This window comes from Schistocerca americana, chromosome 2 (assembly GCF_021461395.2).
Source record: "Schistocerca americana isolate TAMUIC-IGC-003095 chromosome 2, iqSchAmer2.1, whole genome shotgun sequence".
Taxonomy (NCBI): domain Eukaryota; kingdom Metazoa; phylum Arthropoda; class Insecta; order Orthoptera; family Acrididae; genus Schistocerca; species Schistocerca americana.
The window spans coordinates 581,830,865-581,852,452 of record NC_060120.1 but is presented as its reverse complement, the minus strand read 5'-3'; the positions used below and the strand labels follow the sequence as shown (position 1 = coordinate 581,852,452).

Here is a 21,588-nt window from a genome sequence, read left to right as displayed (position 1 = left end):
AATATTCGTGTTGTACGTAAAGCAATATGAATGTTTTAGTTGGACCACATTTTTCGCTTTGTGATAGGTAGCGCTGTAATAGTCACAAACATATGGCTCACAATTTTAGACGAACAGTTGGTAACAGGTAGGTTTTTTAAATTAAAATACAGAACGTAGGTACTTTTGGACATTTTATTTCGGTTGTTCCAATGTGATGCATGTACCTTTGTGAACTTATCATTTCTGAGAACGAATACTGTTGACAGCGTGATTACCTGTAAGTACCATATTAATGCAATAAATGCTCAAGATGATGCCCATCAACCTCAATGCATTTGGCAATACGAGTAACGACATTCCTCTCAACAGCGAGTAGTTCCCCTTCCGTAATTTTTGCACATGCATTGACAATGCGCTGACGCATGTTTTCAGGCGTTGTCGGTGGTTCACGATAGCAAATATCCTTCAACTTTCCCCACAGAAACAAATCTTTGGACGTCAGATCCGGTGAACGTGTGGGCCATGGTATGGTGTTTCGACGACCAATCCACCTATCATGAAATATGCTATTCAGTACCGCTTTAACCGCACGCGAGCTATGTGCCGGACATCCATCATGTTGCAACTACATCGCCATTCTGTCATGCAGTGAAATATCTTGTAGTAACATCGGTAGAACATCACGTAGGAAATCAGTATACATTGCACCATTTAGACTGCCACCGATAAAATGGGGGCCAATTATCCTTCCTCCCATAATGCCGCACCATACATTAACCCGCCAAGGTCGCTGATGTTCCACTTGTCGCAGCCCTCGTGGATTTTCCGTTGCCCAGTAGTGCATACTATGCCGGTTTACGTTACCGCTTTTGGTGAATGACGATTCTTCGCTAAATAGAACGCGTGCAAAAAATCTGTCATCGTCCCGTAATTTCTCTTGTGCCCAGTGGCAGAACTGTACACGACGTTCAAAGTCGTCGCCGTGCAATTCCTGGTGCATAGAAATATGATACGGGTGCAATCGATGTCTATGTAGCATTCTCGACACCGACGTTTTTGAGATTCCCGATTCTCGTGCCATTTGTCTGCTACTGATGCGCGGATTAGCCGCGACAGCAGCTAAAAAACTTACTTGGGCCTCATCATTTGTTGCACGTCGTGGTTGACGTTTCACATGTGGCTGAACACTTCCTGTTTCCTTAAATAACATAACTGTCCGGCGAACGGTCCGGACATTTGGATGATGTCGTCCAGGATACCGAGCAGCATACATAGCACACGCCCGTTGGGCATTTTGATCACAATAGCCATACATCAACACGATATCGAGCTTTTTTGCGATGGGTAAACGGTCCATTTTAACACAGGTAATGTATCACGAAGGAAATACCGTCCTCACTGGCGGAATGTTACGTCATATCACGTATTTATACGTTTGTGACTATCACAAAGCGAAAAAAGTGGTCCAACTAAAACATTCCTATTTGTTTACAGACTACAGGAATATGTAATAAAAAATGGGTGATCCTATTTTTAAAAAACGCAGCTGATAAGCGTTGACCTGTGGAAGCGCCATCTATCGGGCCAACCATAGCGCCATCTCGTTTCCCCCTTCATGCTAGACGAGTTTCGTTCTTTGTAGTTTTTTTCGATTGATGCTTATTTCGTGAGATATTTAGCCCGGTCACTATCAGCGTACCACCCTGTATATCGGGAATAGTAATTTCCTCAAAGTATTCCTGGAGACCGCTACTGAAGTATTTTAGACGGTCGTCTCATGCTCTTCAACTCTCATCAGTTACTGCTACCGCAGTGGATAACGCGTTGGGTTTCACGCTTCACGGCGGGATGCAGGCTGTCTGCCACCGGTCTCCGATGCGAGAACGGAATTGGTGATGCAGGCAATAGCAGCAATAATAGTACGAGTGCATCCGGTCGCGCATTATGCGGTATTTGCGGAGGAAAGTAATACGAGGGTTCGAATGTGAAAGCAGGCTGCGACGGGAGTGGTGCCGAGCGGAGCGGCCCGCCCTTGAGCCGGCCGGCGCTTCCTGCCGGTAACGCGGCGTACAAAGCGGGAAATTGATGGCATGTGGGGCGCCGGTGGAGTGAAAGGAAGAGCGGCTCCAGCCGCAGCTCGGCCGGCCGGCGTCCTTACGCAAGGCCCTGGGCGGCCGGGAGCAGCGGGCGGCGCTCACAAAAAGGACGCCCGTCACAGCGAGCTGCGAGAAGGCCGGCCACGAGCGGCCGATGGCGACCCGCCGGCCGAGGCGCCGAGTTGCGTAACTTTCTCCCTGCACTCGACGAGCTTCTCCAGCTTCGAGCAGACCACACAAATGCAGCACATTGCCAATTAGGAAATAAGATAACTTTTAATAAAACGTGCTTATCACTACAGATGTCCGCTTCTGGTAGCTGAGTGGCCAGCGCGAAAACGTGTCATACCTAACGGCCCGGTTTCGATTCCGCGCTGGGTCAGAGTTTTCTCCGCTCAGGGACTGGGTGTTGTGTTGTCCTTTTGAGCCCAGCCCCACGGATACCTATGGTGGATCGGGGAAAGCCACCGTTCAGGCTGTGTTGCTGACGGGGCCGGAAAGTGCTAACTGCCACACCACGTATCATTATAAGTCTCATTGGCTCAGCGTGAATTGTTTGTACAACCAACCTACACAGCCTATACCTCAACCTCCACTACACTAATAACTTTTGATCTGAAGGTTAAAGTTAGGCACCTCTTCAAGGGACCTACGCCCCCTGGTAAGAGGCGGCGCACGGCCTGGATGGAAGGATCTTAATTGTAGTTCCTCTCTTTTGAGCCCAACCCGACTGATACCTATGGTAGATCGGGGAAAACCACCGTTCAGGTCGTGTTGCCGGCGGGGCCGGGAGGTGCTTGTGCCTGATGTACTCCACTAGGAGCCTTGTAGGCTCAACACAAACCGTTAGCGTCATTACCTATATTGCTATTACCACAAGAACCCATTCATTAGCAACTTTGAGCCAAGCACAAAATCAGTTACCTCTCTATTGTACATCGTAAATAGTTTAGCAGGCTGGACATGGAGGTCTTAGTCTTAGTTTCTAGCTTTATCGTACCCTAATCTCTTCTAGAGAAGTTAGTTTTTAGGATGGTAGATGTTAAAGGCATCGTGAGCGATGGTCAGCGCCTTGAGGGTCATTCTAAGACCCGTGCCGCCGCCCACAACCAGGTGACGGGCAATATTATACCTATCTCTTCTCTATTCAATTATCTTCCTTCCTTCTTTCTAAATATTTAATTCCGTTTTTTTATTAATATCTCACTTGATTTTGTATTAGTTATAAGTTTTTCTGATGCTGCACAAAAAAAAGATAGCAAATGGAAGTAATCAAATAGAGCCCGCCTCCACGTGGCGGGACACGGGCAGCGGTGTGAGTGGGGACGGGAGTCGGGGTGGTGTTACTTTCAGTCACTCCGGACCCCGGACCCAGTCACAGCGGCTAAGTGGCAACATACGACCCACCATAAGAAATTAGACGGTGGGTCATAAAAAATAAGCAGCTAGTGAAAAAAAGTGTCCTTGTCATCATCCTTTCATCCCCATCGACACGCAAGTCGCCGAAGTGGCGTCAACTCGAAAGACTTGCACCAGGCGAACGGTCTACCCGACGGGAGGCACTAGCCACAAGACATTTCCATCGCTACAGATACATCCGTAACCGAGATAACTAAAGCGTTGGGTCGTTGTCTGTATTTACAATCTGAGGGAAAGGAATTATCCGAATGTGAAGGAAATCTGTACATGTGTTGTACGTGTACAGACAAAAAAATTATAACAATTTCCGAGGAACTGGATGCATGTCAGTAATGCGTTGATCCACCTCTAGTCATAATCCAAGAAGTTATTCAGCTTAGCATTGATTGACAGAGCTGTTAGATGTCCTCCTGAGGCATACCGTGCTACGTTTTGCCCAACTGGGGGGGTTATATGCAGTAGGATTCTGGAACATATATTGTGTTCAAACATAATGAATGACCTCAAAGAATACGCTCTATTGACACAGTCAACATGGGTTTATAAAACATCATTCTTGTGAAACACAACTAGTTCTTTATTCACATGAAGTGCTGAGTGCTATTGACCAGGGATTTCAGATCGATTCCGTATTTCTGGATTTCCGGAAGGCTTTCGACACTGTACCACCCAAGCGGCTCGTAGTGAAATTGCGTGCTTATGGAATATCGTCTCAGTTATGTGACTGGATCTGTGAAGTCCTGTCAGAGTTCATAGTTCGTAGTAATTGATGGAAAGTCATCGAGTAAAACAGAAGTGATTTCTGGCGTTCCCCAAGGTAGTGTTATAGGCGCTTTGCTGTTCCTTATCTATATAAACGATTTGGGAGACAATCTGAGCAGCCGTCTTCGGTTGTTTGCAGATGACGCTGTCGTTTATCGTCTAATAAAGTCATCAGAAGATCAAAATAAACTGCAAAACGATTTGGAAGAAATATCGGAATGGTGCGAAAAGTGGTAGTTGACCTTAAATAACGAAAAGAGTGAGGTCATCCACATGAGTGCTAAAAGGGACTCGTTAAACTTCGTTTACACGATAAATCAGTCTAATCTAAAAGCCGTGAATTCAACTAAATATCTAGGTATTACAATTACGAACAACTTAAACTGGAAGGAACACACAGAAAATGTTGTGGGGAAGGCTAACCAAAGACTGCGTTTTATTGGCAGGACACTTAGAAAATGTAACAGATCTACTAAGGAGACTGCCTACACTACGCTTGTCCGTTCTCTTTTAGAATACTGCTGAGCGGTGTGGGATCCTTACCACATAGGACTGACGGAGTACATCGAAAAAGTTCAAAAAAGGGCAGCACGTTTTGTATTATCGCGAAATATGGGAGAGAGTGTCACAGAAATGATACAGGATTTACGCTGGACATCATTAAAAGAAAGGCGTTTTTCGTTGCGACGGAATCTTCTCACGAAATTCCAATCACCAACTTTCTCCTCCGAGTGCGAAAATATTTTGTTGACACCGACTTACATAGGGAGGAACGGTCACCAAGATAAAATAAGGGAAATCAGATCTCGTACGGAAAGATATAGGTGTTCATTCTTTCCGCACGCTATACGAGATTGGAATAACAGAGCATTGTGAAGGGGTTGGATGAGCCCTCTGCCAGGCAGTTAAATGTGATTTGCAGAGTATCCATGTAGATGTAGATGTAGATGTAGATGTAGATGTAGATATAGCGTCAGAATCCTACACTCTTTGGAGGCCCTGCCTATAATACTCGAAACGTTCCCAATTGGGGAGAGATCCAGCCACTTTGCTGGCCAATGTAGGATTTGTGAAGCACGAAGACAGGCAATAGAAACTTTCGCCGTGTGATGGCGGGCACCATCTTGCTGAAATATAACCCCAAGATGGCTTGCCACGAAGAGCAACAATACGGGGAGAAGAGAAGCGTCGACACACCGCTGTGCTGTAAGGGTGTGAGAGTCCTGCAATGAAATGAACTGGCACCCCGGACCATCATTGCTAGTTGTCGGACCGTGTAGCGAGCGACAGTCAGGTTGCTACCTCACCGACCTCCGGCGAGTAATCAGACACGTCTTCGGCCTGGAATCTCATTGACTGGAGCAGAATTATCTTCAGTGCAGAGTCCCGCTTCGGACTGAGCTCCTATAACCAGCGAAGACGTGTCTAGAGACGTCCCGGACAGCAACCTGACTGTCGGCCGCCATACCGCCCGACACCCAAGACTGTTGGTCTGGGGTGCCACTTCATTTCATAACAGTACCCCTTTGGTTGTCATACGCGGCACCCTTACAGCACAGCAGTACGTCGACGATATTCTACGCTCCGTTTTGTTGCCCTTCGTGGCAGGCCATCCAGGGCTTACACTTCAGCAATATAATGCACGCGCGCTCACGCTGAAATTTTCTACTGCCTGTCATTGTGCTCGTCAAACCCTACCTTGGCCAGAAAGTTCGCCTTATATGTCCCCAACTGAGAAGGTTTGAAACATTAAAGGAAGGGCCCTCCAACCAGCACGGGAATTTGACGATCTAACGCGTCAATTGGACATAATTTGGCACGACACCCCTCAAGAGGACATCCAGCAACTCGGACAATACGAAGTCAAGCCAAGGACGAGAGGTGGACTAACGTTTTATTACTTGCTCAATTTGTGAGGCTCTTTCTCTTGAATACACCATCCATTTTTTCTGAAACTTTAACCATTTGTTTGTGTGTATATGTACATCCCATATAAAGCTTTCTGTAGCATTCGGATGATTTCATCGTGTTTCGTCGTTTTTTTTTAATTGTCTTAGAATGTTTTTCAACTAAGGAGACGTACGTCTACAAACATACTCACACACTCAACAAACCACCACACTGTGCATGGAGGGGAGTACCTTGCATCACCACTAGCCATTCCCTCTCCTGTTCTACTCGCAAATGGAGCTATGGAGAAATGACCTTATGTATTCTTCCGTACGAGCCTTAAATTGTCTTATCTTGTCTTCACGAGATGTGCATTGATGGTAGTAGAATCGTTCTCCAGCAACTGTAAATACCGGTTCTCTAAACTTGCACGATAATGTTTCACGAAAACAACAACTTCTTCCCTCCAGGGACTCCCACTTTAGTTCAAGAGCATTTCCGTAATATTCACGTGTTAATCGAACCCACCGCTAACCAATGTAACAACATGCCTCCAAACTGCTTCGCTGTCTTTCTGTAATCCCAATCGCTGTGCATCCAAACCGTCGTTCAGCACTCAAGAATCCGCCGTTCTGTAAGCTGTCTCCTCTACAGATGCGCTCCACTTTCCCAGAATAGTCCAATAAACCGCAGTCGATGGTTTCCCTTCTCTACAAACGACCGTTTTCCGTTGTTCAATTTCACGTCGCTTTGCAACGTTACCAAAAAAATTGTACAAATGGCTCTAAGCACTATGGGACTTAACATCTGAGGTCATCAGTATCCTAGACTTAGAACTACTTAAACCTAACTCACCTAAGTAAATCACACACATCCATGCCCGAAGCAGGATTCGAACCTGCGACCGAAGCAGCAGCGCGGTTCCGAACTGAAGCGCCTAGAACCGCTCGGTCACAGCGGCCGGCTTGCAACGTTACCGCTACGTATTTAATCGACGTGACTGTCTCAAATAGCACACCACTAATACTACATTCAGACATTATCGGCTTGTTTTTTTCTTAGTTATCAGCATTAACTTACATTTTACACATTTAGAGCAAGCTACCATTCAATGTAATAAACAGAACTTCTGTCCAGTTCACCTTGTATCCTCTTACAGTCACTTAAAGACGGCATTGTCAAGTACTGCACGGTGTCATTAGCATACAGTCGCAGACTGCTGTTCACCCTATAAGTCATATCGTTTATGTATATGGACAACAAGAGCGATCCTATCATTCTTCCCTAGGATATCACAGACACTGTCTTTGTCTACGAAGAACACTCGCCATCCAGCACAACTCTCAAGACAGGTTTTATAGAGGTGATAAGTAAGTCTTTCGTACTGCGGTTATGTATGAAATTTCTGAGAGATTTTACACTTTTTGCTTGCACCGAATCATAATTCTTCACAGAAGTATTAAGTGCCTCATTTGCATCGATATCTGCCTTCGTATGAGAAACTAACAATTCTTGTAAAATTAGACGGCACTTTCAACCCAATAAGCTAATTATTATCATTTTCCATCACCAAATTTGATCAATATCTTGTATTTTAAGTTTTGTTATATTAGACAAAAAAAAAAGACGCACCACGAAGGAACAATCCGAATGCGACAGAAATCCGTGTATATGATGCACATGTACAGGCAAACAAATGATTATTTTTTTTAAATGGATGATTTATTCAAGAGAAAGAGCTTCGGAGATTGAGCTAGTCGACAACGCGTTGGTAGCCTCTATGGACAGAGATTCTGTTTAGCATTGATTGACAGAGCTGTTGGATTTCCTTCTGAAGGATATCGTGCCAAATTCTGTCAATGTGGCGCGTTAGATCGTCAAAATCCCGAGCTGCTTGGAGGGCCCTTCGCTAATCCTCCAAACGCTCTCAGCTGGGGAGAGTTCCGGCGACCTAGCTGGCCAAGCACGATGACAAGCATTAGAAATTTTAGCCGAGAGCGTTCGGGCATTGTCTTGTTGGAATGTAAGCCTAGGATGGCTTGACATGAAGGGAAGGGCAACAAAACAGGGCGAAGAATATCGTTGATCTAGCTCTGTGCCGTCAGGAGCCGGATGACAACCACAGGCATTCTGCTATCGAAAGAAATGGTGCCTCAGTCCAACGCCGCTGGTTGCCGGGCTGTATGTGCTGGTGACAGGTTAGTACCCCACTGCTGCCCAGTGCGCCTCCAGACACGTCTTCGCTGACCATCGGGACTCATCACTGAAGACAATTCTACTCCAGTCAATGATATTCCAGGCCAAATGTGTCCGATATCACTGCAAACGGGCTTGTTGGTGAACAAAGGTCGATGGTAGTCGTCGCGAGGGTCGCCGTGAGCTAAGCTCCCTTTCTGTGAGCCGTTTGTTAATGTGCCTTGCCGTCACTGAAGCACCAATTGCACGTCGGATCGAGGGTAGTGATGAATCCAGGTTGTGAGTGCGTGTCTGACGACTGCTCTGTCCTCACGTTCCGTCGTCTGCCTAGGTCGACCGCTTCCTTCTTGACGCTGTGTTCGCCCATGGTTCACCCATTCCTGCAACATAGTTGAATAGTGGCAACGCTCCTATTCAAATGTCGGGCGATTCGCCGATTACTCCAATCGCCTTTTTGGAGCCCAGTTACACGTCGTATTTCAAATTCTGTCATCTGCGTATATTGTTCATGTGCCTGTCTGTGAGGCATTGTTACTGTCCAACTGAGTACACGGAATAAAACTGGCAAAGACTTTGTCCCCTGATATCGACATGTCTCCTGTTTACTAAACTTATCAGCCGTGCGCTGAAATTACGCTGCAGCGTCACACTTTCATCCACCGGACGCCAAAGCTTACAATTTTGCATTTCCTTCGGTACCTTTATGAATATGAATTTGTGAGCAATTTGTGTAACTCTCTCGTGGTGCGTCGTTTTTGTGTCTTAGAATGTATTTCAAAATGAGCTCTACATTGTATGTATTATGTGAAGTTTAAAACAGATTTTCTCTTTTGTAAAACTGTTGAGTATAATATTATTACCATCATTTTTGTTTAAGATAGAAAAAACTCTCACTGTCGGTAATACGGCATAATTGAAATTCAAATATTCTCATAAATTACTCAGCGGTATGTGATCATCATTGCCACCCAAGTCAAAATTATTATTGATACTTTTACTGTTAGTTATGTTTAAGTTATCTGAATGTAACAAGAGAAATAGTAGTTTACCAGCGGAAAAATGCTAGTATCGCAGCGCAAAAACACGAGAATGTGCACCCGTTTAGAGGACTGACTGAAAGTTGGACATCAGCTACCTCATTCTTCTCACATCGGCACCTTTGAAAATTTTCCCAAATATTTTGTCATACCAACACTCCCGCTTTTTTTACATGTAACTCACCTCAAATACCCACAAGCTCATCTAACTGCAACCCGCTCACACCCATTAGTCCATTGCTGTAGTCCACTCCCAGATACCCTCTTTATTCATTCAGCCCAACTCAATGTCATTGTCTCTATTTGTCTGTCATTGCCTCCCGTGTCAGAGCCACAGTTCCCTTCGTTCTGTCCTACTACTATTGTCTCCTCTCGCTGTGACAGTCTCCCTCTTGCTCTTTCTTTCTGTAAATATATCAATCCGCCCTTCCTAAAGCTACTGTCTCTTCTCACTGTCCCTGTCTCTCTCTTCCTCGTTGTTATTGTCATATACTGGTCTAGCGGTTCTGGCGCTGCAGTCCGGAACCGCGGGACTGCTACGGTCGCAGGTTCGAATCCTGCCTCGGGCATGGGTGTGTGTGATGTCCTTAGGTTAGTTAGGTTTAAGTAGTTCTATGTTCTAGGGGACTTATGACCTAAGATGTTGAGTCCCATAGTGCTCAGAGCCATTTGAACCATTTTTTTGTCATATACTCTGTCTCTCATTATCACTGACTCCACCCACTTCCACTTTCCTGGCACTGTCTCCTTCACTCTGTTCGTAGCACTGCTATGACATTGCCAACTATATTCCACTGTCACTTGTGTCTCTCTCTTTGTCTCACACAGCCATTGTCTCCTTCGCTCTTTCTGTGACACAACCACTGTCCACTACCTTCCAGTATTTATTATTTTTACGCCTCTTTGCCACTGCCACTGTCTTTCCTCTCAACATAAATAAGCGCCAATATGTTCACATGCCAAACTTTTGGGAAAATCTTTAAGTGTGCTGAAGAAGGTAGAATGAGACAGCTGGTACCTCACTTTTCAGTCAGTCTTTGAAATCAAGAGGAACATATTCGCATTTTTTGTGTTCTGATAGGAGCACTTTTTCCGCTGGTTCCCTTCTTTTTCTGCAGCAGGGCATGTAACTAATATGAAGAGATGTTTACTGGTCAGTAAAATTTAGGAATTTTGCTATGTGAAATTCAAATTACGCAAAACTAATTTCACACTTGAGTCCGGATTTTACGTGCAGATGATAATGGAAACACTTTACAGCATATTTCTCCGTTCTGTGTCACTTTATACACTACGTTTTCCCCTCACACTGGATTTCACGTCCATATTTTAAATATACAAGGAGCGTACCTTTGAACATCTGTATCTCGAAAACGGTTAAATATATGAAGAAAATTTTCTAGGTTCTTCGACATCAGAATCTTAGGAATATATCGAAAAAATTTCAGCTGCTTGCTGTGCACAGCCGTCTTGGAATCCTCAGCTGGACTTTGGTCCGCTGGTGACGGACAAAATATAGTAAAAAAACCTTCTTCATGAGGTTTACCTAGGAACCGCCCATGAACTAACGGAGTCTCTATATCTGCCATTGAGCCCACTGTCGACCACATCAAATTCAAAACGAACCAACCAATTTGCACCGCTGGCCTAAGCAGGAGGAGGTGTGTAATATTAATAATTCGACCCTGTCCTGTAGGCTAGTGACACTAAGACGATCCTTCTGTTGGGTATGCAAATGGTCCCTAGCTCAACGGCTATCCGAAACGTTTGAACCTATCTTTCTATCACCAGTACAATCCGAGGTATGAGCAGCGGAAAATTCCGATTTTATGAGCGGCGTTTTGGAGCATGTTGGGTATCCATGCTGTCGCATGCGTACCAATGTAGGCCAAATTAACGTAATAATTACGAATGGGAGGAAGTTACGTAAAAAACTGAAATGTTGTGGAGCACTCAAATGCTCGAGTGCATCTATCGCGGCACTTCTGTCCTGGACCCCACGAAGACAAGCCGCTTAGGTCATTTGGCTGTGTACGAAATAAGATAATGTTTCAGGAACTGTTTCAAGAAGGAAAAAATTCATATAAATAAGAAAAACCTGAAACTTTTCAACATTTTATAACAAGTATAACATTTTCCAATCATGAATCACCCTCTATAACATGGAAAGATTGAAAACAACGAGTGCGGAATGAAGAACGAGATTTCATAGATATGTAGACCACTTGTCACGTAATTTGATTAAAGAGTTGTCCCTCATGACTAAAGCCAACTTTTAATTGCATGTGGTCACAGAAGGGCCTTATGACAATGGACAATGTTAATTGCTCCACATCAAAATTTAACAATTTGTCTGCAAGAGAACAGGAAGACAGGGCGTGTAGTTGTTGATCGTTAGATTAAGTGACAGTTTCATAGAAGGAAACAAACACCTTTCTGCAGAGTCTCGTGACTATTCGCATCCGGGAGGAGCACGGTTCGAATCCCCGTCCGGCAATCCAGTTTTAAGTTTTCTGTGATTTCAATAAATCTCTTCAGGCAATCGCTAGGATGGTTCCTTTGAAAGGGCACGCCAAATTCCTTCCCCATCCTTGTCTAATCCATGATTCTGCTACGTCTCTATTGACCTCGTCGTCACCAGGACACTGAACAATCCTCTTCCCTCCTGTCTTCCTTTCTTCGTGCAGTGGTGGCACATAGGACTGGTAATAATAATCCATAAAATGTATTCTAGCTAGAAGCAAGTCCCCATTTTAAGTATTTGTAAACATCAGTTCCGCTGCTAGACATTTTTATTCTTTTATCTCTGTGAACAGTGATGATTCCAGGTAGCAGCACAATGATTTGGTTGATTTGAATGAGAATCAGCGTTTAAGAATTGGGCTGTGACCACAAAATTAGTAGCAAACAAAGAAATAAAATGTGTGGCTGTGAAACCGTTACTTCCAAACAAATACACTTTATCAGCTAAGGCCTTCCACCAAATATAAAAATTTTCCTTACAAAATAATCGAGAAGACCACGAAAAAATATCATGTTTAAGGATCCTGGATATGAGACTAACGCACAAGTTCGTGCGCACACACACACACACACACACACACACACATACACACACACACACGCACACACACACACACACACACACACACACACACATGCACATGCACACACACACACACACACACACACACACACACACACACACACACACACACACACTCACACACACACAAACAGATTCTGAATCGTAGTTAACGGATCGTGGAAGTTCTATCCTGAACTACAACAAAAGAAAAAACCAAAAGAGGAGAGTGGATGGCATTAGAAAACACGTAAGATAAGCATGGATATATACATATGAGAACACCGTAACGCATAGAACGTTCTAGAGGAGGCGTTTATTTTTAAATGGTAGAGGTCGTCTCATAGCTACAATTGTACAGTTGTTATCTCCCAGCTCTCCTGCATATCTGTGGCGGACTAGGGCGCTACAGAGATAGGATACGGGAGAGAAATGCCGTAGCTGATACTTCAAAACAGCGCACACGATTAAGACTTTCCACATCCACATCATTCCTCCATGCTGTGCTAATACAGCAATGTACAATGCATAGCTTATGAGCAGTTTGAAAAGAAAGAGGTAAGTACAAGAAGATTGAAGCTCTGAGGCTGACCTCAACGCAAACGTGGATAGCACAGTATTATTTATCGCGAAATGAAGGAATCCAGGTTCGAATCTCGGTCAGGTTCACAGTTTCAATCTCCCATGAAGACGGCATCTGTTTTCCGATTAGAGTAGCGATTTAAATATTTATACCTTTTCTTTCTTCTTCTTTTCGTGGTCTACGTGCACTTCAGGGTCACTACCCCTTCGTACTCCGTCTGCCTGCATCTAGTGCTATCCCATTTGAAAATGTGAGAACGTCTCCGAAATTTCGCGTATCGTGTAATTGAGGTGGGATGAGCATACCACCCCTGTATTCACCTAGCCGGATGTGAGAAACTGCAAAAATCACATCCAGGTTGGCAGATACACTGGTACCTGTCGTTAACTGACCGAGAGAATTCAATTTGGGGCCAAAGCGCCTCTCAAAGTCCTGGAAACAGCATATTAATTGCACGGCTACTCTGGAGGGACAAATATTCGTATTATATGCTGATATTTAACTATCAACAGAATGCTATTTACGCTTTTTACACCCAGTATGTTCCATCGTCAGTAATTAATGTTAATAATATTATAACTAGGGAATTCTTTTCTTTCTGTCATTATTTTTTTTATGTATTAACCTAAGTGTCATCTTCCGTAGACAGATGCGAAAACATTCGAAACGTGTAAAGAATAATAAAATAAATTTGACAGCACAATTAGTGACTGGATGCATACGTGTCAGATACCAGCGTGGCCGCCATTCTCTGGAATGTTGTGCTGTATCACTGAAACTACTGGATACGAGATCTCAGTCTACGTACTACAGTCGCGGCAATGTAAAAAGCTACCGCTATAGTCAGTCAGGAATAAGAATCTCTGACACCACCCCTTCACGCGACTCCGCTTGCAAAATTTAAGCAGGATATACTCAGCCCTAAGTAAAAAAGGGGCTCAGCTTCTCGGACAAGAACGAGTGGCATCTCTGCTTCAAAGGTCTGCCAAGTTCCTCATCCAAAATGCCTAGCATATGGTAGGTTCGCAGGTCGTTCCTCCTCCAGCAGCCACTGCTAATAACGTGTTCACGAACTGAATGGTAGTGCGAGGTGTCGGTTGAGCTGTTTAGCATACTTCTAAGATTCTAGAAGTGCGAGCCCCGGTGACTTACAGGAAAGGCAAGTTCCCCACAAATTCGAGTAAATTTAAGGGAAACAATATCGTGCAGAAGATAATTACGTATTTAAAGAAAACTACGAAGGGCGGTCCAATTAAACATGAAAGCACGGGTACGGGTTCCGTGTATATTTCATTCATTGTTGAGTAAATGCGTGCACGATGATACAATTTTTGTTTCATGTTTGTTTAGTCGTTGTAGCAATTCTGTTTTTCTAAGAAATAGCGTTTCATCATGTTTGGTACAAAAACAAAATAATATTAAAATCCGTCGTTAGTTCAAGACAAAAGAAATCACTCCGTCTTCAGGTCACAAGTGGCCCATCGGGACCATCCGACCGCCGTGTCATCCTCAGTTGAGGAGGCGGATAGGAGGGTCGTGTGGTCAGCACACCGCTCTCCCGGTCGTTATGATGGTTTTCTTTGACCGGAGCCGCTACTATTCGGTCGAGTAGCTCCTCAATTGGCATCACGAGGCTGAGTGCACCCCGAAAAATGGCAACAGCGCATGGCGGCTGGATGGTGACCCATCCAAGCACCGGCCACGCCCGACAGCGATCTCACGGGAACCCGTGTATCCACTGCGACAAGGCCGTTGCCACAAGACAACAGAGTGCTGCAAAATAACAATGCGTTACTGGATGAGAAAAAGCACCTTGAGCATTTAGCAAATACCACAAGTTTACATGAGATTGCAGGAAATTGCGTGGATCCACGATTATTAACCAATTTACTGAACAATAATGGAACAGAACAAATGATAGGTAATGTACACGCAACTTCTGATGTTGAGTCGATCGGTGACAAGTCACCACAGTCTTGCGAAAACTTAAAAAAGTCGACACAGTAGTGCGAAAGTTTACAACAGCCGGTAACAGACACATTAGGATAAGGTTTGGCGTCAGTGACTTTTGACCGAACACTACACATCACCTTCAGTGAACAATTATATAGAACCACAATGCGCGTATCCAACAAATCTTCTATAATCAGTTCCTCAGATGCTTAAAGAAACACAAGACGAAATGAGAATGAAAATCGACAGAACACAAGATGAGAATAGTAAATCACTTAGGGAAAAAATAAGAAAACCACAGGAAGAAAATAGTAAATCACTTAGGGAAGAAATTAAAAATGACATTCAACCAATAATCAGCAGTTTTGCAACTTGATTACGTGCCCTTAATACAGAACACGAAAACTTGAAAACAAATCAGCGTAATGACAAGGATGAAGTGTTAGCTAAAATCAACACTGTAGTTCCGAGTGCGATACTTACACTGATAAAAGAACAGAACGAACATCTCAACACAATGGTAAAAGAAATTAGCGAACAAGTGGAAACTTGGACATTAAATTCTTAAGAACAAAAAGAATAGCTAGGCACAATTAAAAAAACGTTGATGACCTGATAGCGAAAATGGCAAATTTGTCATCCAGCACAGATAGATGTTCAAATGACACAAGGCCAGTATAGTTTGAAGACACAGCAGAATACTTGTTATTAATAACTTTTAACGACAACCAAGAGAAAATTAATCGAGCAAATACTTGTTATAGGAACACTATTAGGGTAAAGGCTCATAATATAGCGGTACTACCTAATATGGGGTACCAAGTTGTTATTACATAGGTAGGAATGATCATCAAAATAAAATAAGAGAAATCAGAGCTCGAACAGATAGGTTTAGGTGTTCGTTTTTCCCGCGCGCTGTTCGGGAGTGGAATGGTAGGGAGATGGTATGATTGTGGTTCGATGAACCCTCTGCCAAGCACTTAAATGTGAATTGCAGAGTAATCATGTAGATGTAGATGTATTAGTGTTGGTACCAGACACGCCATTAGGCTATCTGAATTTGTTCTATTCGCGTCACTACGTCACCTGATGACCGGAAGCAGCTGGAGAATTGAAGTTCGCTTTGGCTGCATGCATATTTTTATATCAGCCAGGTGAAAAATTTTTGTAGTGTTACTGAACTTGAAACAACTGATGATAGGCCTATAACTTCTACAAGGGACATTGTGAATGCTGCAGACATGTGTTTCCTGCCTTAGAATTGTAGTGCCACTGCCACTGCTGACGACTTGGCAGGTGGTTCCGAACAAAACACACCCTATTAGAGATCGCAGATTCATTCATCAAATTGGTGCGATCTGCAGACTTGAGTCCTCTGCCATCTATTTCTGATGCTGCTGTCCAAAGACGTTGTAGGGAAGGTTCTGCAATGATCATAACTTCATCGCCACATTAACAACAACTGACAAGGAGTCAAATAAAGAAGATCGACAGAGTTGACAATCAAAAAACTGCAAGGCCTACACAGACTAAAGGGGCCCAGAAAATTACGAAGAAGGATTCCTGCGTTTAGCCCTGCGAAACACATGGGAAAAAGAGAAAGAAATCACTAAGTCTTCCAACTTCATCTTCTTCAGAAGTTTCAGAAGTTTCTTCTCTGTCAGAGGACGGTTATTGGGGAGATGAAAGCGAAGATGAAGCTGACGCTGAATGTGTGTGTTGTGCAGGGTTGTTTTCAGATGAACGGCCAGGTGAAGAGTGGATCCGTTGTCAAAAATGTCTAAAATGGGCTCACATAAACCGTGCAGGTAGTCCGAAAAGGAATTTCGTGTACTTGAAGAGCAAATAACGGAATAATAAACCCCTATGAGATCATTTTATGTGTTCTCCTTTCATTTTCTACAGTTGATTTAAAAGAAGGAAATCATTTTGTTTTACGTGTTTTCTTTTTGTCACTGAACAACTTAAAACACAGCGCGTTACCTATTTGTGGAAGCTGTTTCAAACTATTTCTAGTAATACTGAATTTATTGCTATTTTTCCTATTGAAAAATGTAAGAAAAGTGGTATTCTGTAATACAAGATAGCCCATGTTGGAAATTATGTTTAGGTACACAGTACAACATGCAGTGCACCGCGTTCGTATACATCCGCATTCAGCTTTTTCTTGAGAGCAGTAAGTAGCCCACACACCAAACACCAAAAGCACACCCATATCGGAACACCACCTCCATTGTATTCCCTTTTGGCACAACACATGATGGCAGGTAATTTTCTTCAAACCCAGATAGTTCCATCGGATTGCCACACGGTACAGTGTGATCCACCACTGCAAATCACTCATTTCCAATCATGCACTGTCCAGTAGCATCGCTCTTTACCCCACCGCAAGCGTCCTTTGTCATTGGCAGCAGAAGTACGTGGCTTATGAGTAGGTGCTCGACCATTGTACCCGATTCATTCTGACTCCTTACACACAGCCATTGTGGCAGACGAACTGCTGACAGCAATCTGGAACTCAGGAGTGATTCGTTCCGCTGATTTCCGCTTATATTTTAATATAAGTGTAAAAGTGGTGTTTGATTCTTAATGGTGTTAACGGTATGAGACAAAATCAAATAGGTACCTCACTTCAGGACATTTTACTCTAATGATAAACTCGAGCTTCTTGAAAGAAAGTTTAACCGCGACGATAAAGAGGACGAATTTGACTGTGTACATTCATATTCAGAAAACCCTCGTAACCGTTCAAATTTGCAGCGTTTAGGGAATTTCTCACGCGAACTGTACAACACATCCAGATACGACAATGAATCACAGATGTGGCGCAATAAGAACAATCTGGTTCGCACAGAAATGGTAACTTCGATTACAAACGCTTTCTGACAGCACGTAAATTCAAAGTTTTCAGGAATTACAGCAACGAAATTCACCCTGAAGCTAGGACTGATCAGTGCCTATATTCTTTACCACCAAATACGCCACTTAAACACAAATTAGAATTTTTCTGCGGTTATTTGGAAAATGAACCTGCGGCAAGAATGCGCTCAATAGTGATAATTTCTGTCGAACATTTTTGTCAGCCATCTGGTCGCAGGCCACACAAGATCGAATAAAACATAATATTATAATGATAGGAAACTTCGAACACTTTGACTTCCGCGAGCTCAGCAAAATACTTTTAAGACATGGTACGCCTGCACATTTGAGAGATGTGATTTTGGCCGGCACATGTGAAGATGATTTAGAAGCATTTAAAGAATTACTTGAGGAGTTGGAAATAGACAGTGACAACGGTTTAACGAAAAGGCACAATAACAATCAGAACAGGAACTATGACACGCAAGAGGCGTTTGCACCGTGCGAAAACAAAAGCTCTGACGAACACAACCACAGAAACAATTACAGACGGGACAACCGACATTGTCCGTATGACACATAATTGTCGCAGTTGAATACTGACTATTGTGATACAAGTACTTTCTGTAGTTCTTCTATAGAGTACGTGAATAGTTATCTGTTGAGTTGTGATGGAAATTATTATCAAATCAATCAACAGAATCGCAGACAGTTCTTCAATAGGCACGATTCAGGTAGGTCAACTCCGAAAATAAAGGCACAGCAATAATTATGCAACACAATGACAGTAATCAATATCATAGCCCACAGTGGCAAAATTCTGGAAGGGCAAGCCCAGCGTGACAGAAATATTGAAGTTAGATCGTCAAATCCAAGAGATTATCATCGACGAGGAAGCAATACAAGACAACGACAAGCAATTGCGGCAGCAAACAATACTGTGAATCACACAAAACACGCTGCTACCGAAACTTCGAACTTCGTGCGTTTTGAAGACGTTAGAGACGTTTTACTGGAAGAGACTAATGACAAACAAGACTCTGTAGTGCATCCAAAAATAAACATTTCAGTAGGCAACAGTACTCATTCCGCGGCCTTGACTCTGGTAGCCTTATTTCTGTGGTCAGTGACACTGCATTTCACAAACGTGTCACAACAGCAGATTTTCCGACTTTACGTAAGATTAAAATACAAGGAGCGATTTCTGGAAAAAGTCTTGATGTGAAGCTCCAAATCTACGTAGACTTCTTCTGTCAGGGCTATAAATTTTCGATGAATTTCTTGATTGTTCCTCTTTTGTCCACTGAAATAATATGAAGAGTACATTTTCTAAACAAACATAAAGCTGGAATGAGATTTTCACTCTGCAGCGGAGTGTGCGCTGATATGAAACTTCCTGGCAGATTAAAACTGTGTGCCCGAGCGAGACTCGAACTCGGGACCTTTGCCTTTCGCGGGCAACTGCTCTACCATCTGAGCTACCGAAGCACGACTCACGGCCGGTCCTTACAGTTCTGCAAGGTTGGCAGGAGAGCTTCTGTAAAGTTTGGAAGGTAGGAGACGAGGTACTGGCAGAAGTAAGGCTGTGAGTATCGGCCGTGAGTCGTGCTTCGGTAGCTCAGTTGGTAGAGCACTTGCCCGCGAAAGGCAAAGGTCCCGAGTTCGAGTCTCGGTCGGGCACACAGTTTTAATCTGCCAGGAAATTTCATATCAGCGCACACTCCGCTGCAGAGTGAAAATCTCATTCCGGAAACATCCCCAGGCTGTGGCTAAGCCATGTCTCCGCAATATCCATTCTTTCAGGAGTGCTAGTTCTGCAAGGTTCGCAGGAGAGCTTCTGTAAAGTTTGGAAGGTAGGAGACGAGGTACTGGCAGTAGTAAGGCTGTGAGTACCGGCCGTGAGTCGTGCTTCGGTAGCTCAGTTGGTAGAGCACTTGCCCGCGAAAGGCAAAGGTCCCGAGTTCGAGTCTCGGTCGGGAACACAGTTTTAATCTGCCAGGAAGTTAAACATAAAGCTGTTTTAGTTTTCAACGGTGTCGAAAAAGGAATGGAAATGGAGGGAAGTCAGTTTCATTAACATTTCAAGACTGGATCTCGGAACAAGGAGAAGAAATAAATTATTTACGTTTTTTTACGGATAATGCATCACAAATTCCATCAGAATACTGTCGTAATGACACAAATTGTGCACATACATTTTACGATGAAATGGACCAGGAAATCAATAAATCATTAAAGAAAAGGTGGACAGGGTAGAGCAATGCTCAGAAACTGACAGAAAGGATCTTCTTTGCCTTTATTTGATGTTTGAGCACTAATTTACCTGACGAATTGAAAAGACACAATTTCAACCGTTGTGGTCGATACAGTCAAAGCAGATAAATCTTAATCACAGTATAACTGTATTCTGAGAAGCTTGTTGCACATTTTTAACGTTTCGGGAATCACTGTAAACTCAGAAAAACCAGAATTTGGAAAAGCAAGAGTAAATTTCTTGGTCATATAATTGAATTGGGAGGTACTGAACCAGACCCAGAGAAACTTGAAGCAATTAAGGCAATTTCCCCTCCTTCCAAAAAACTTCAAATTCGAAGTTTCCTTGGTTTAGCAAATTTTTACCGCCCTTTTAAAATATGAAAATTCTTGCCACTCCTAAATTATATTCACTTAGTAAAACACCATATGGCACAGGGATGAAGAAGCACAGTTAAGAGTCGCAGAGTTTAGTGCTCCAATACTTGCTTATCCTGATTTATCACAAGACTTTTGATAATCAATGAACTCGTTACAAATTAGGCTTGGTACTCATCTATTCCAAGAATTTGAAACGAATGGCCTAACTGTGCAGAGAAGTATAGCCTTTGCCAATTGTGTCTTGCCTAAATATGAAAGAAATTATTCTGTAACCGAGTTGGAAGCATTGGCAATTGTCTGGACATTTTCTAAATTTCTGTTCTTCTTATTTGGGAAACATACTAAGGTGTACACTGATCATCGGGCATTCAAATTTTTAATGTCATCTAAACTAAATCATAACCGTTTGAAACGATGGGCTTTATATTTACAAGACTTTAACTTCACTGTTGTTCACATTCCTGGTACCTCAAATTTTGTATCAGATACTTTATCATGAGCTTCTATTGGTTGTGTCAAGAACACTTCTGAAAAGTATTTGGAGAAAAACTTCAGTCTGTTGTATACACGAAATGTAGCCTTTGAAAAGTTTGTCTCCTCTTCTTTACGAGACATAGCGCATGAACAAGTTAAGGAATCTATCTGGAAAGACGTAAAAAGTAAATGGTATGACTAAACAAACACTGCACTATGAAAATTTTATTTTTTATGTGACAACATTCTTTTCAAAGAATGTACAGTCAGTGACTCTCTTTGGGTTATGAGCATACCCGACGATTTTGTAAATAATGTCATTTGCTATACACATCTGAGCGGTGCTCATTTTGATCGGAGAAAATGCTTTCACAAATTTCGTACACCTTGTTCCACGCTTTAATAATATGGAGAAAGAATACAGAGAGTTTTAGCAAAATGCAAATTATGTCAGAAAGCCAAACCATCAACCATTACACTTCGAGTGCCATAATTCCTTCTAAACTAAAGGAGTTGGCTGCAGTAGACTTGTACTACTCAATTAGACTTTCTCGTCTCTCATTCCAAGCCCACATTCTTCAGTAATCCTATCTTCTATTTCTTCCGCTACAACCGCAT

At 43.1% G+C, this 21,588-nt stretch overlaps 1 non-coding gene across 1 annotated transcript; it reads left to right on the top strand.

Moving 5' to 3' along the window:
• Positions 1 to 19,769: 19,769 nt before the first annotated feature.
• Trnas-cga lies at positions 19,770 to 19,844 on the top strand. The gene has a single exon. It is a non-coding gene; the product is annotated as a tRNA-Ser (tRNA).
• The last annotated feature ends 1,744 nt before the right edge of the window (positions 19,845 to 21,588 follow it).